The sequence below is a fragment of the Lissotriton helveticus genome, assembly GCF_964261635.1.
Source record: "Lissotriton helveticus chromosome 1_1 unlocalized genomic scaffold, aLisHel1.1 SUPER_1_unloc_31, whole genome shotgun sequence".
In the NCBI taxonomy this organism is placed as follows: Eukaryota; Metazoa; Chordata; class Amphibia; order Caudata; family Salamandridae; genus Lissotriton; species Lissotriton helveticus.
The window spans coordinates 375,167-391,201 of NW_027611672.1; the positions used below are offsets into that span (position 1 = coordinate 375,167).

Sequence of the window (16,035 nt, forward strand, 5' to 3'; positions counted from 1 at the left end):
TTCGGAATGGCATTTCGTTCTGCTGGAATAATAAGACAAGTTATCTTGCACTCTATGTTGTTGCATGGATTTTTGGCTGCAATGCATTCCATGTTTTATTCAAACGTGCTTTCTACAGGGCGCACATACATGATTTGCTGCTGTAGAGAAATAATGCTCCTGTGTACTGTGGCAGATTCTGAAATATTGAAAAACTTCATGATTTCTCTTTCAGCACTTCATAGTAAAACCTTTCAATTTTTGACTTAATCATTTGGCAGAAACATAACTTTGTACCATTAAAATAGTTTTGATGGGGAACATTCATGTGGGTGTGGACTGGCTCGACCAGAGTGCTTGCTGACTTGGAGGAGTATGGAGTTGACCACCTTGCCTGGTCCGGTGTGGAACCAATCCAGCGATGCTTTGCTGCAGACTCATTTGCCCTGATAGCTGGTCAATAGTTTGAGGAGGAGGAGGTGAAGAGCTGGCTAAGTGTGCCATGAGGCTGGCAGTTCAGTACATCCCTGAGAAATGAGCTTTGAGTCGATGTAGTGTTCCTCTTATACCATGTGCAATTCACCCTCTCCAAAGCCTCAAGAATTCCTGGGTGTGAAGGGCGGCTGATTCTGATTGGGTGCTTGATAGTTTTCCAGAAACTCATGTTCTTGATTGTTCATGTTTGTCAGTAGTTAATTAAACACGCCCAGGGGTTTTATCTCTTCAGTGACACAAGCTGCAATAAAACTTTCTTTGTCGTCAAAGAATGGAAGGGCTGTGGAACTGTCATTCATCTCACTGCTAAGCAGAGCAGTGTCATGCTTCACCCTCACTCAGGCCTCTGATTTTGACCAACATCGCTTAGAACAATGGGACTTTAAAGACAATCCTTTTAATGAGAAAAGCAAAACTACAAGTCCCTTAAGCAATAGTGGTGGAAGGTGTCACGCATAACCTGGAGCAACATCCGATTCAGCACATCCAGTTCCATTTTTTAAGTATTTGACACAATATTGAATTTATAACCTTTGTTTTTTATGGTCATGAGTCATCAGATATACTAAAAACGTGTCTTTTATTTTCAAGGTCAATTAAGTAATGGTCACCAGCTTGGAAGCTCTGTTAATTCTTCGGTATTTGTCATTGATCTCCACATGTGGCTGGTTTGGGTCTGCCCCTGCATCATTCCCGATAACTCACACAGGTAAGGAGCTTGTAGCAGCAACATGATAACCCCATACTCGTCTGTAAGAAGTGCGCTCCGAGGCAGGTATCCGATCATTTTTGTGAAACAAGCAAGGGTCAATATCTGCTATGTACATTTGTTAAAATAAAACACAGTTATACTGTTCCGGAGGTTCAGTCCCAAAGACATTATTTAGTTATTTATTTAATTATACAAGATTTATAATGCGCATGGCTGCCCCAGCGACGAGGCGTCCCAGCGCAACCAGAACCGGCAGCGAGAACAGGGGGGCTTACAAACACGGGAGATTACAGAGTGGGGAACAACCATGTTTTTAATGATTTCCGAAATGGCAAAAGATTGGTGGTCAATCGAATGCTAACTGGCAGAGAATTCCAAAGCTTGGCTGCCATGAAACAGAAAGAGCGACCCCCCGTCCTTGCCCTCCTCACTCGAGGGACACAGACCAAACTGTGGTGTACGGAGCACAAGGTGCCCCTGGGCAAATAGTACTTCAGCAGGCCAGATAGCCCAGTAGGGGCTTGCTGTTTCAGGATTTTGTGCGCAGTGCACAGCACCTTGAACTGAATACGAGCTTCGATCGGCAACCAATGCAGTTTCAGAAGCACTCGTGCAACAGATTGGGATCTTGGGAGTCCCACTAACATTCGGGCTGCCGCGTTTTGAACCCTCGGCAGGCGTTATTGGCCCCTAAGTATAGGGCATTGCCATAGTCAAGCCTCGCAAGAATGGAGGCTTGCATGATGGTTTGGCGAACGCTGGGCGGAAAGAGACCAAGCAAAGGCCTCAATCCTCTCAGAAGGCCAAAGCAAACAGCAGCAACAGCTCTGGTCTGCTTCTCGAATGTTAGACCGGAGTCGAACCAAACACCCGGTTCTTTACCGTCTCCTTCAGAAGCGGGGCAGGTTTCAGATGTTCAGGCCAGCACTGCTTGGACCAAAGCTCCTGGTCCTTCCCAAAGAGAAGAATCTCGGACTTGCTGGCATTTAGTTGAAGGCAATTAGCCTTCATCCAGTCGGAGATAATCGCCAGATCCTCTGTAACTGAACGCAGATACCCTAGGAAGCATGTGCTTTTAAGACAAGTTGCGGTCACTTACCTGAAGGTGACATGCTTCATCATTGGGCTATGCTCTTCACCAGGTCGGCGCTACAATGCCGGGCGGGTACCACAAGAGGGGATTTTGTCAGAGATCTTCTAACACTATCAATGCTACAGCAATTCCTTCCTAGTGCTGAACATCTTTGAATCCCATTGTTCATGACGAGCTCAGCTCGTCATGAGCACACAAGCAGTGTACTGCATGACCAGCTGAGCTCGTCATGAGCATGGAAGGGGTTAAGAAGTACGCCGGATAAGCATAGTAGGTCAGAGGATGTTGTGTCATAAGATGTGAGATTGGTGAAGTCTGAATATAAGATCAGCTATCGACCAGTTGCCGCAATATAGTTCATGTGATCTTCCTGGTCCATGTTGAGATTAAAAACAGTGGCAGAGAAACTGAGGAACTAATGCCCCCTATCACTGTGTGAAAATGTCGATCAGCTATGGACCTGCTGGTAAGCTGGGGTCTATACTTCATGTCAACTTTTTTCATGCCTTGTGTAGTCATGGAGCAATCTGTTGACATTTTATCAGGACCAAATATGGGAAAATGGGTAAATGTGACCTAATCTTCTCCACAGCGTGAGGAGCTCTGTAACTCAAAGCCCTGCACCGTGCATACGTGATAAGGTGCCTATTAACTTCTTACAACCACAGGTGAGCACTGCCTAACAGAGTGCACTAGATACGGTAACCCTCCTAAAATTCAGGACATATTGACTTATCCAATAGCGAGGACGCCGCATCAGAGGGCAACTGGTTTGAAAAGCACATGCTTCTAGCGTGCCTGCATTCAGTTAGAGATAATGTCTGTGGGACTGAACCTCCAGACCAGTATACTGTGAGTTGATTTATATGAAGAATGTGTATACTGGACTGTATTTTCCTCGTCATCTCTTGTGCTATGTAAAATAAAACGCAACACACCGGGAGGCCAACAAATCTATCATACATTTAATGCAAAAATAGCAAAAGGCCAAGCAAACTAACAAGTGACAATTGTCTTTGCAATGGACGAGAGCATCCACCCTAAAGCAAGTTGGAGTATATCATGCTAACGCTACACAATGTATTTTTATGCACTTTTCTCCTAATACAAGTCAATGAAACATGAACACGTGATAGAAACAGTTACTGAAACAACACTAATGAGTAGGAGGCAGGATCTTCTCTCGAGAGGAATGTGAGGAGTCCGTGAGGTGCAGATAAAAGATACACAGACAAGCTGCAGAATTCACTGTTTCTGGAAATAACACTTCTGTTTGTCAATATTCAATTTACTACAAGATGCAGGAAAGTGTGCAGATGAACATCACTAAATAAAATGGTTCTGGGCCCTAATAGAATCATGTAACTTTGCAGGCATATTAAGGCGAACAGTCACAACAAATTAATATAAGAATATTGTAATTCGGTTCTGTAATATATCAATGCACATTGAGGCATTCATGTTTAACCAATTATCGGTATTAAAGAAACCAGTATATCCAGTTATGCTTTCTCAATTCCTGCTTGTAATGAATACCAGAGGCTAGCGTTGTTGCTAGCCAGCTCCAGTCACCAGTGGCCCGTCACATATTATCCTCAATAGGATCAATGCCCAAGGCCTGTGCAGCCGCTAACCTGCCCTAGTCAGTAGTGACCTCCCAGACCTGTTATTCTGCATATAATCAGCAAGGCTTCGGCTCTAAATACACTCACCCCCACATCCTTCCCGTATAATAGCAATGTAATTTATTTACTTACATCATACGGTAGGTATCGCACTATATCACACGATCCCAAAAACAAAGAAAATCAAAAATTGCCTAACCATTCAGCACTCCATCTTGTCAAAAATGACTAAATCACACCAAGCACTATAGCCTGCCACATCACATGGCACACTCAGCCACAACATGACTAGATACCACTGCAGGGATTTGGGACCATTAATCCTATGTTTGAGGCATGTGTGCTGTAGATGCACATGCTTTGCATACTTCTGTCATCTTGTGTTGGTTCCGGATGTTTGCAAGTTGTTTTTCTTTGAAGAAGTCTTTCCAGTCACGAGGTAAGCTGACTCCTCCTTTCAGTGATAGTGCACATGGTCATTGACTCCATTGTTAGATTGTTTTTTACCCCCAACGGGTTCGGATGTGTATTGCTGTGCTCCGAAACCGTTCCTCGGGTTCCCCTCGGTGCGCAGCAATACACTCTAACCTCAACAGTATTGTTTCAGTATGCATTTCTTTGTTCTCCGCATTTCAGATTGATGGACAAACTCTCCATTATTGATAGAAATCCTTGTGGGCAACCGTTGGGCTACGTAGGGCCAGCCTTCTACAAATGGAACGGACTCCATTCCATTTCTTTCCTTGGTACCACGCCAAGTACCCTCGCACTGGCCTACATCAAGTTTGTAACTTATGTCTCTCTCCGGAGGACAAGGAGGAAGACTGTGACGCTTGTAAGTTCTTTTAGTCCAATAGGACTCTACCCGATCATCAGGCTCGATGACGAGAGAGGCAGAGCCAAAGCATTCAAAACACTCTGGATATCTTTGCGGAAGAATCTGACCTAGAAGAGATAGAAGCGTCCTCCGTTGAAGAAGAGGCGATTCCAGAGTCCGATTCCGAGCTCGAAATCTATCTGGAGTCCCAAGATGTGCCTTCGGGACATGGTGCCGTGAGTACCGAAGACCCCTTGCCCCCTAAATCCTCTTCTAAAACTCATAAGGCTACAGCACCACCTCTGCCTTCTGGCCAAAGTCGGCACCGAGACAATGTTTCCAACGTCACATCCCTCGGCTCGGCACCAAAACAAACCGTCAAGCCTTCCAGCTCCGGATCGAGTCAGAAGGAATTACCTTCGGATCCGAAATCATCAGGCTCCAGGACAAATCTGGTTTGGAGCCGAAACCCTCAGCTTCGAAACACCATCTCGCTTCTGAGGCAAAACATTCTATAGACTAGCCGAAATCCGAGGACAATGTTCTCGAGCCTCCATAACCAATTTTAGACGTTCTTAAGGCCAAATTGGATCCCAAACAAAAGAACATTTTAATTAATCCTGATACTGGACATAAATCCAGTGAAACACAAGCATCCTGGAGAGGACACTTCTGATAAGATTCCCTAAAAGAAGAAGGACATGGCTACTAACCATGTTAATCCTTCCCCACAACCCTCCCCGTCGCCACCTTCTTCTCCACAGTTAATAATTGAAGAGCCCTTACACATAACACCTCAGGGATCTCCACATCCAGATCCAGATGTGGACAAGGTGATGATGATACTCATTTGCCTGCAGACCCATGGAATGATTACACCATTGGCCTCCAGTAGACAATGAGCCAGACCGTTACCCAGCAAAGCCATCACCACCAGATGATAATATGGCTTATGAACAGCTCATTGCCAGAGCAGCAGAGTATCATGGGGGTACCATCACATAAAGAGACATTAGAGGAGGACTTCCTATTTGAAACACTTGAGTCTACGCACAGGTCAAGTCAAACACTCCCTATGCTTGAAGGCATGATGAGGCATGCAGATGATATCTTTAAAGACCCTGTCAGAGCATGTATTATAACTCCAAGGGTAGATAAAAAATATCAACTCTCACCATCAGAGCCTGTGTTTATTAAGGGACAATTACCTCTTGACTCTCTACAACGCTTGCAAAAGAGCTAACTCGCAAACCTGTGGGGATGCACCTCCCCCAGATAAAGAATCCAAACTTACAGATGCCTCAGGGAAATGAGTAGCTGTTCAAGCCGCTAACCATTGACGCATCGCAAACACACAGGGCCTACTAGCTAGGTACAACAGGGCACACTGGGATGAGATGGAGCAACTGCTCCAATATCTCCCAGACTCACACAAAACTAAAGCACAGCAGTTAGTTGAAGAGGGGAAACTCATTTCTAACTCCTCAATGAGATGTGCTTTAGACGCAGCAGACACCGCAGCTAGGGAGATCAATATCTCCTTAGAAGGCGTGCATGGCCTAGGATCTCAGCTCGGGAGATCAATACCAGCATTCTCTTCTGAAGACGTGCATGGCCTAGGATCTCAGCTCGGGAGATCAATACCAGCATTCTGCTCAGAAGGCGTTCATGGCTTAGGGTCTCAGCTCGGGAGATCAATTCCAGCATTCTCCTCAGAAGGCGTGCATTGCTTAGGATCTCAGCTTGGGAGATCAATACCAGCATTCTCCTTAGAAGGCATGCATGGCTTAGGGTCTCAGCTCGGGAGATCAATCCCAGCATTCTCCTCAGAAGGCGTGCATGGCTTAGGATCTCAGCTCGGGAGATCAATTCCAGCATTCTCCATAGAAGGCGTGCATGGCTTAGGGTCTCAGCTAGGGAGATCAATACCAGCATTCTCCTCAGAAGGCGTGCATGGCTTAGGATCTCAGCTCGGGAGATCAATTCAGGAGAATTACCAGCATTCTCCTGCATGGCTTAGGATCTCAGCTCGGGAGATCAATTCCAGCATTCTCCTGAGAAGGCGTGCATGGCTTAGGATCTCAGCTCGGGAGATCAATTCCAGCATTCTCCTTAGAAGGCGTGCATGGCTTAGGATCTCAGCTCGGGAGATCAATTCCAGCATTCTCCTTAGAAGGCGTGCATGGCTTAGGATCTCAGCTCGGGAGATCAATTCCAGCATTCTCCTTAGAAGGCGTGCATGGCTTAGGATCTCAGCTCGGGAGATCAATTCCAGCATTCTCCTCAGAAGGCGTGCATGGCTTAGGGTCTCAGCTCTGGAGATCAATACCAGCATTCTCCTTAGAAGGCGTGCATGGCTTAGAATCTCAGCTCGGGAGATCAATACCAGCATTCTCCTGAGAAGGCGTGCATGGCTTAGGATCTCAGCTCGGGAGATCAATTCCAGCATTCTCCTTAGAAGGCGTGCATGGCTTAGGATCTCAGCTCGGGAGATCAATACCAGCCTTCTCCTTAGAAGGCGTGCATGGCTTATCATCTCAGCTCGGGAGATCAATACCAGCATTCTCCTCTGAAGGCGTGCATGGGTTAGGATCTCAGCTCGGGAGATCAATACCAGCATTCTCCTTAGAAGGCGTGCGTGGCTTAGGATCTCAGCTCGGGAGATCAATTCCAGCATTCTCCTCTGAAGGCGTGCATGACTTAGGATCTCAGCTCGGGAGATCAATACCAGCATTCTCCTCAGAAGGCGTGCATGGCTTAGGATCTCAGCTCGGGAGATCAATTCCAGCATTCTCCTTAGAAGGCGTGCATGGCTTAGGGTCTCAGCTAGGGAGATCAATACCAGCATTCTCCTTAGAAGGCGTGCATGGCTTAGGATCTCAGCTCGGGAGATCAATTCCAGCATTCTCCTCTGAAGGCGTGCATGGCTTAGGATCTCAGCTCGGGAGATCAATACGAGCATTCTCCTTAGAAGGCGTGCATGGCTTAGGATCTCAGCTCGGGAGATCAATACCAGCATTCTCCTCAGAAGGCGTGCATGGCTTAGGATCTTAGCTAGGGAGATCAATACCAGTATTCTCCTCAGAATGCGTGCATGGCTTAGGGTCTCAGCTCCGGAGATCAATACCAGCATTCTCGTTAGAAGGCGTGCATGGCTTAGGATCTCAGCTCAGGAGATCAATACCAGCATTCTCCTCAGAAGGCGTGCATGGCTTAGGATCTCAGCTAGGGAGATCAATACCAGCATTCTCCTTAGAAGGCGTGCATGGCTTAGGATCTCAGCTCGGGAGATCAATTCAAGCATTCTGCTCAGAAGGCGTGCATGGCTTAGGATCTCAGCTCGGGAGATCAATACCAGCATTCTCCTCAGAAGGCGTGCATGGCTTAGGATCTCAGCTCGGGAGATCAATTCCAGCATTCTCCTTAGAAGGCGTGCATGGCTTAGGGTCTCAGCTAGGGAGATCAATACCAGCATTCTCCTCAGAATGCATGCATGGCTTAGGATCTCAGCTCGGGAGATCAATACCAGCATTCTCCTCAGAAGGCTTGCATGGCTTAGGATCTCAGCTAGGGAGATCAATACCAGCATTCTCCTTAGAAGGCGTGCATGGCTTAGGATCTCAGCTCGGGAGATCAATTCAAGCATTCTCCTCAGAAGGCGTGCATGGCTTAGGATCTCAGCTCGGGAGATCAATACCAGCATTCTCCTTAGAAGGCGTGCATGGCTTAGGATCTCAGCTAGGGAGATCAATTCCAGCATTCTCCTTAGAAGGCGTGCATGGCTTAGGGTCTCAGCTCAGGAGATCAATACCAGCATTCTCCTTAGAAGGCGTGCATGGCTTAGGATCTCAGCTCGGGAGATCAATACCAGCATTCTCCTTAGAAGGCATGCATGGCTTAGGATCTCAGCTCGGGAGATCAATACCAGCATTCTCCTTAGAAGGCGTGCATGGCTTAGGTTCTCAGGTCGGGAGATCAATACCAGCATTCTCCTTAGAAGGCGTGCATGGCTTAGGGTCTCGGCTCGGGAGATCAATACCAGCATTCTCCTTAGAAGGCGTGCATGGCTTAGGATTTCAGCTCGGGAGATCAATACCAGCATTCTCCTCAGAAGGCGTGCATGGCTTAGGATCTCAGCTCGGGAGATCAATTCCAGCATTCTCCGCAGAAGGCGTGCATGGCTTAGGATCTCAGCTCGGGAGATCAATACCATCATTCTCCCCAGAAGGCGTGCATGGCTTAGGGTCTCAGCTCGGGAGATCAATACCAGCATTCTCCTTAGAAGGCGTGCATGGCTTAGGATCTCAGCTCGGGAGATCAATTCCAGCATTCTGCTCAGAAGGCGTGCATGGCTTAGGGTCTCAGCTCGGGAGATCAATTCCAGCATTCTCCTCTGAAGGCATGCATGGCTTAGGATCTCAGCTCGGGAGATCAATACCAGCATTCTCCTCAGAAGGCATGCATGGCTTAGGATCTCATCTCGGGAGATCAATACCAGCATTCTCCATAGAAGGCGTGAATGGCTTAGGATCTCAGCTCGGGAGATCAATACCAGCATTCTCCTTAGAAGGCGTGCATGGCTTAGGATCTCAGCTAGGGAGATCAATACCAGCATTCTCCTTAGAAGGCGTGCATGGCTTAGGGTCTCAGCTCGGGAGATCAATACTAGCATTCTCCTCAGAAGGCGTGCATGGCTTAGGATCTCAGCTCGGGAGATCATTTCCAGCATTCTCCTCTGAAGGCGTGCATGGCTTAGGATCTCAGCTCGGGAGATCAATACCAGCATTCTCCTCAGAAGGCGTGCATGGCTTAGGATCTCAGCTCGGGAGATCAATACCCGCATTCTCCTTAGAAGGCGTGCATGGCTTAGGATCTCAGAGTTTAAGCCTGAGGTTCAACAGCCCGTTTTGAACACTCCCTTTGACAAAGAACACCTGTTTGGTCCTTTAGTTGACCAAGCCTTGGAAAAGAAGAACAAGGACACTGAAGTAGCAAAATCCATTGGAGCACTCCAGTCCCCATCCAATAGGGGCTCCTTTCACTGCTCGTTTAACATAGCAGGGTCCAAAACAACATCCTCAGGCTCAAATGCTTCCTCCTACAAAGGTAACATCCAATCCTTTTCCTCTGGAGGTTTCTACAGAGGAGGATATAGAGGAAACAATTCCAAAGGCAGACCCCTGCTCAAGAATCCCTCAGCGCCCCCACCATCCTCAAGAACTACCGACCCATCTCCCTCCTCCCTTTCGTGACCAAAGTCACAGAGAAGATCGTCCATGCCCAGCTAACAAAATTCATCGAAGAAAACTCCATCTCGACCCCTCCCAATCCAGATTCCGCAGCAACCACAGCACCGAGACCGCTCTCCTCGCTCCCATAGACAACATCCACACCCTGCTCGACCAAGGGCACATGCAGCTCTGATCCTACTCGATCTCTCTGCAGCATTCAACACCGTCTCCCACCGCACACTCACCGGCAGACTCCACGACGCCGCCATACAGGGAACCACCCTTGACTGGATCTGCTCCTTCCTCACCGGCAGAACCCAAAGAATCAGACCGCCACCCTTCCGCTCCAAACTCACAGAAATCAACTGTGGAGTACCACAAGGATCGTCGCTCTGCCACTCGCTCTTCAACATCTACATGGCCCTCCTTGTCACCATCGTCAAACAGCACGGACTCAGTATAGTATCCTACGCCCACGACACCCAGATCATCCTCTCTCTCACCAAGGACACTACACAATCGGACAACAGTACATCTACTTCACCAGTTGGGTTTTACAATAATTGCACAAAAATCTCACCTGTGTCCGGCACAAGTGCAATCTTATCTGGGAGCTTCCATCAACACTCTCAATGCTCTAGCCACTCCCAATATAGCCAGGATTCACAATATCCAGGCCACACTATTACAATTTCAACTCAACCAATCATTACCAGCCAGAGTCTTCATGCAACTGCTGGGAATTATGGCATCCTGCGTTAAACCCGTTTGCACATGCAAAATCACTGTTGGCCATGTACAATTCCAAAATAGCAAGTTGCAGTTTTTTTGCGACTCTCTATTTAAGAATTGCAAATCGCAATTAGGAAGGGGCACTCCCTTCCTAATTTCGTCCGCAATGCTATGTGTGAATGTTTTGAGACCACAATTGCGGTCACAAAACACTTGCAAATGGCCACCCTCTTCAATAGGGTGGTAATGGAGTCGCAATTTCGAAGGGGTCCCCAGGGTACCCCTTCCACTTTGTGACTGTGCCTAAAAATATTTTTTAAGGGCCGGCTGCATTTAAAAAAAAGAAAGGAAAAAAAAAGCTGCTTTATTAAAAAGCAGTCCCAGACATGGTGGTCTGCTGAGCCCAGCAGGCCACCATCCCTGGTAGGGCTGGCATTCCCAATGGGCTCGCAAATTGCGGGATGCTCATTAATATTAATGAGCCTCGCAATTTGCGACCCCGACCTAGTGTTGGTAGACAGCGGGAACCATCGCTCGCTGCAGTGGTGGAACCCTCAAAACTTAGCAAAAGGGCGGCCTTTCATAGACCCGATTCCACAGTAACCGGCTGGGGTGCCCATCTTCAACATTACAAAGTCCAGGGGCTGCGGTCAGACAAACACAAACGTCTCCACATCAACTACCTGGAACTTCTAGCAGTGTTCATAGCACTCAGCTTTTCTCACCCAACTTGTATGCAAGACTGTCTTAGTTTGCACAGACAACATGACAGCAATGTACTACCTACAGAAATAGGGAGGGACTCACTCTCTCCAGCTGTCGCACCTTCACAAAGCATTTGGGATTGGGCGATTCGCCAGAAAATCTATCTCCTAGCAGAACACCTCCCAGGAGTAGACTATGCTCAGCAGACACAGGTAGCATGTACACGAGTGGGAACTTCATCCCCAAGTTCTCCTTCCCTACGTTCAAAACTGAGGTTTTCCACAGATAGATCTGTTTGCCACAGTGCACAACACAAAAAGCCCAAACTCTGCATCCAGGTTCCCACACCCAGCATCCGAAGACAATGCCCTATGGACGATTTGGTCAGGGATATTTGCTTACGCTTTTCCGCCTCTCCTGCTAATTCCATTACTAGTTCGGAAGCTCAGACAAATGTCCCTCACTGATCTTAATAGCCCCCACTTGTTCTCGTCAACCTTGGTACTCTCATCCTTCGAACTCTCAGTGGTTCCACCTCAAAAGCTACATCTCACACCTTGTCTCCTCACTCAGAGCCATTGAGAATTCAGACATCCAATTCCCAGAGAACTCAACCTAGCCATTTGGCTCCTGAAGTCGTAGAGTTTGGTTATTTACAACTACAACCAGACTATATGAATAATTTCAAGGAAGCTAGTAAGCCAGCACTAGAGCATGTTATGCAGCAAATGGAAACGTTTTGTTGCCTATTGTAACAACAACAATATCAATCATCTTGATGCTTTTGTGCAGAACATCATTTGTTAACTGTTGCATTTACAATAATGTGGATCATTTACACATCCATTTTGTTTACACCTGGGAGTCGTAGCTGCATACTTGCAAAATAGACAACACCTATCTCTCTTCAGAGTACCAGTGATTTAAGCCTTCATGGAAGGATTAAAAAGGGTTATACCGCCAAGTATTCCCCCTGCTCCAGAGTGGAACTTAAAAACATAGTCCTTACAAGGCAAATGGGCCCGCCTTTTGAACCAATGCACAAATGTCCGTTACAATTCCTATCATGGAAAGTTGCTTTCCTCATAACGATAAACTCACTAAGGAGAGTTGATGAACTTCAGGCATTAACTATACAAGAGCCTTTCTTTCAACTTCACAAAGATTGAGGGGTTCTACGTACCAATCCTAAATTTCTCCTTGAAGTAGTTTCTGCTTAGGGGTAATTTGTGTGCGATATCAAATTAAAATAACATAACATTATCATTTTCATTATTTATTGAACCATCGTAATTATTGTATAGAATTTATGTGCTGCAATGATAATAGAGCAAAAGACACACAATTGATGGACGGAATGCAGAACAAATCAAAACATTGATCCTCAGTCAAGAGATCTGGGTAAATCCATCATTATTTTGCTCACCATGCCACCCCAGTTCAGACATGGCCATATGCAAATCGGTCTTGACCCTGTGCCTTATGAGAACAGTCCAGCCCGAACTGCAATGATAATAGAAGCAGATAAAAGTAATTGGCAAAATAAGCACATTGAACAGAATAAATAGTTCCACCATCTTTTAAAACAATGTACATATGCAAGCATATAAAAACTGTATATAGCGTTTTCCTACTATGCTTTCCTGTGTGTGTGTGTGTCTGTGTGTGTGTCTGTGTGTCTGTCTCCCATTCCCTGTAGGGAAAGTATGTAGCTCCCCGTTGTAGAAGAGTCGGTCAAGAGGGAGCACACTGCATTGAATAGTTTCTTGGTGTGCACTTTTTATTAGTATTACAGGAAATCACAATGATTGATTGTCTCTGTTATATTCTTCTTTCCCACAGGGTCTTCTTCCTTAGTCCCTTAGGTGAGCCTCAGCCGCCGTCGTCTCTCGGACAGAAGAAAAAGACTCAGGTAAGTGTTTTTGCTTTATGGTTTAGTCAAGGGTGGACGTGAGGGATAAATAATAGCTATGCATAAATGTCAAGGGAGGGTGTAGAGGTTGGAGCAACCAAAAGAAAAAGAGTAGCCGATGATTTCTGCTCTTGTCTTTGTTTCCGTCTCACTTATTTCTTTTTCCCTGGTTCCCTTTCACCCCTTAGCCTCCCCTCCTGTCCCTCTCTTACTTAGCCCCTTTCCAAAAGCCCCGTAGATGCATACGTACCTGGAAGAGCCACGTCCCTTCGGGGCCATGGCGTGGTGACTCCGTGTCCTTCAGTGAGGTCTGGTCTTCTGGTTCGGCTTTCCCTCCTCCGCCAGGTTCGGGTGTTCTGCTCGCTGACAAGCTGTGACCTCCCCTGGGCTCCGGTTCTCTCTCTCGTAAAGCTGTTAGTCCTTCTCTGTCTTTCCGGTCTTCCCCGCTGGTTTTTACGCCTCGCGTTCCCATGCCGCGTGTAGCTGGACCAACTACTGACCAACCTGACGCACTCTCCGCCCCCGCCTTCTTCAAGTGTGTATCCTCTGATGTCCGTCCTCAGCTCCGGCTTAAAGGGGCCGCCTGCCGATTCCCCTCTCTCCACTTCTTGATGACAGCAAAGCGGACAACCGGTAAAAGGGGACTGTGAATATCGGAGGGGAGAAATATATGAAGGGATGGCAAGGCACTCCTTATCCTCTATCCCATCGTCTACCACAGGGGCTACCTGACACACCCCACCCCCAGACGCACCCAAAAATAGCTTATCCTAAAAACCCACCTCCCAAAAACAAGACACCAAACAAAAGGAAAATCTTACGAGCTTCAGGTGATGTCCCTAGTGTCTGAATGCTAGTGTTTGTTTAGGTTTACAGGAGTCCAGATGTTACATAGCAAACCTTGTCTATGCATGCCGTGTATTTTTCATTCATTATTGTAGTATTTATGTAATCCACTCATCGCGTGCCAGAAGGTAGATGTGTGTGGCTACAGTTGTTTATATAGCGCCAGACTAGATCTGGTCTATGTCTCCTGCTCCACAGCTTGTACCCGTAAAAGTGCATCCCTTGGAAGCAAATCCACTTGTATACCAGTTTAAGCATATTTATTCTCATAGAATCACTTTCAAAATCCACTGTTCCACAAGTAAATTCAAATTCAGTCTGCCCCAATTCATTTTGGGTGTTCTCCCTTCATCAGGGTATGCATGTGAGGAATCTATCTTGTATGTTGTGTGCGGAAAATAGTGAGGTATCGGGTTCTGTCAGGCCTACATACTCTGCAAAAACCCTCAAACACCATAGACAGAAATTGGCACGAAAACTGAAAATGCAAAGAGGCAAGTTTATTAGGACCCCATGGGGTGGTGGTACATTCCTACAGCACCCTTCGGCAATGCAAGAAGTATCACACCGAACCTCAGTGCGCGACCTCTTTTATACAGTTTAGCAGCAATAAAAAGGTAAGTGGTATACATTTGAACGGTTTTAGGTACATATAAGGGCATTTTTGGAACACAGCCAACATGTGGGAGCAGCTTAATACCACTGGTCAGTTAGGGGAACATTCCTAAGGAGTGACCGCTCTCTAGTCCAAAGATCAGATGGACGCATGCGCGAGACTGACCATTGCTAAAAATAGCCTGTTGCTGGGCAGGGTAAAGGTTCATTGGCATGAAGGAAGGACGAAAGGGCACGCTGACCAAGAGGCCGCATGTTCATACAAAATGGAAGCCACCGAATACAAAATGGCCCCCACACGTTTAGTCAAGTTAACAGAAATGTTCGTGTAGCTGAGCTTAACGCTAACTCAGGTACTGCCAAATTACGACAGACGACCCTTTTAGCGTTTAGCTGAAGCTACCTCATAATGGAAGTAATCATTAATATCGATCAGCATAATTTGCTTGACTTCAGCATTACTCATCTGTACATTTTTAGCAATAGCTCATTTGGATGGGATACAGGCTGTTATACATACAGTACATAGAGTAGGACCACATTGAATACATAGGCAACAGAAGAAAAATATCCCAATAATCACACATAGAACACTTAGCAGTTTCCAACCCCAGGTACTAAGCAGAGCCCAAAACCAGCTAGAAAAAGTCCAAGTACCATTGTCAGTGTGAATTTCAGAAGCAATTCTGTGCAACCTAGAGATAGCATCATACACAGATGGTGAATTATCTGGCACATAAACGCAACAACTACTTCCGATGATGCGGCATGCACCCCCACGATCAGCTAACACCACGTCCAGAACCATCCGGTTCTGAAGTGTAACGATTCTTGTAATCTGAAGCTCTTCAGTTATATTCCCTAAAGCAGAAGCAGTTTCATTAGCAACTGCCTCCACAACACGTGTTAGCCGCCTAATTTTCCTGCTGTTTAGAGCGGCGCCCACAAAAGAAAATAACCCTAAATTAAAATCCACATATTGTTGTAGAGAGGTGTCAGTTTGATCAACCCCATCAATGTCCAATGTCCTCTTAACTCTATTTAAAATAAAATCATGATACAATACAAAATCATTATGGTACATAGGTGGGGCAATAAACACAGGGGGTAATACAAAAGATACATAACATGTACCTAACCATCCAAGAGGAAGACGATGATAACCTTTATTACCGCAAATAAAGTAAGTGTTTCGTGAGGCCACAAATGAAATACCATTAGGTGTATCAAAGGCAAGAGTAACATTGCATTCACTTCTCCCCACCGGAATTGT

General features: G+C 46.4%; 1 protein-coding gene and 1 pseudogene across 1 annotated transcript in view; one reads left to right on the top strand and one right to left on the bottom strand.

Moving 5' to 3' along the window:
* The window catches only part of LOC144805891 (uncharacterized), a 59,059-nt pseudogene extending 56,754 nt beyond the window's left edge, over nt 1-2,305 (bottom strand).
* LOC144805875 (uncharacterized) overlaps nt 1-16,035 on the top strand; it is a 45,377-nt gene that overhangs the window by 861 nt on the left and 28,481 nt on the right. Inside the window, exons 2-3 of the mRNA XM_078672355.1 lie at nt 1,066-1,183; nt 13,232-13,301. The gene's annotated coding sequence lies outside the window, so the exon portion shown is untranslated. The remainder of the gene's footprint in view (nt 1-1,065; nt 1,184-13,231; nt 13,302-16,035) is intronic.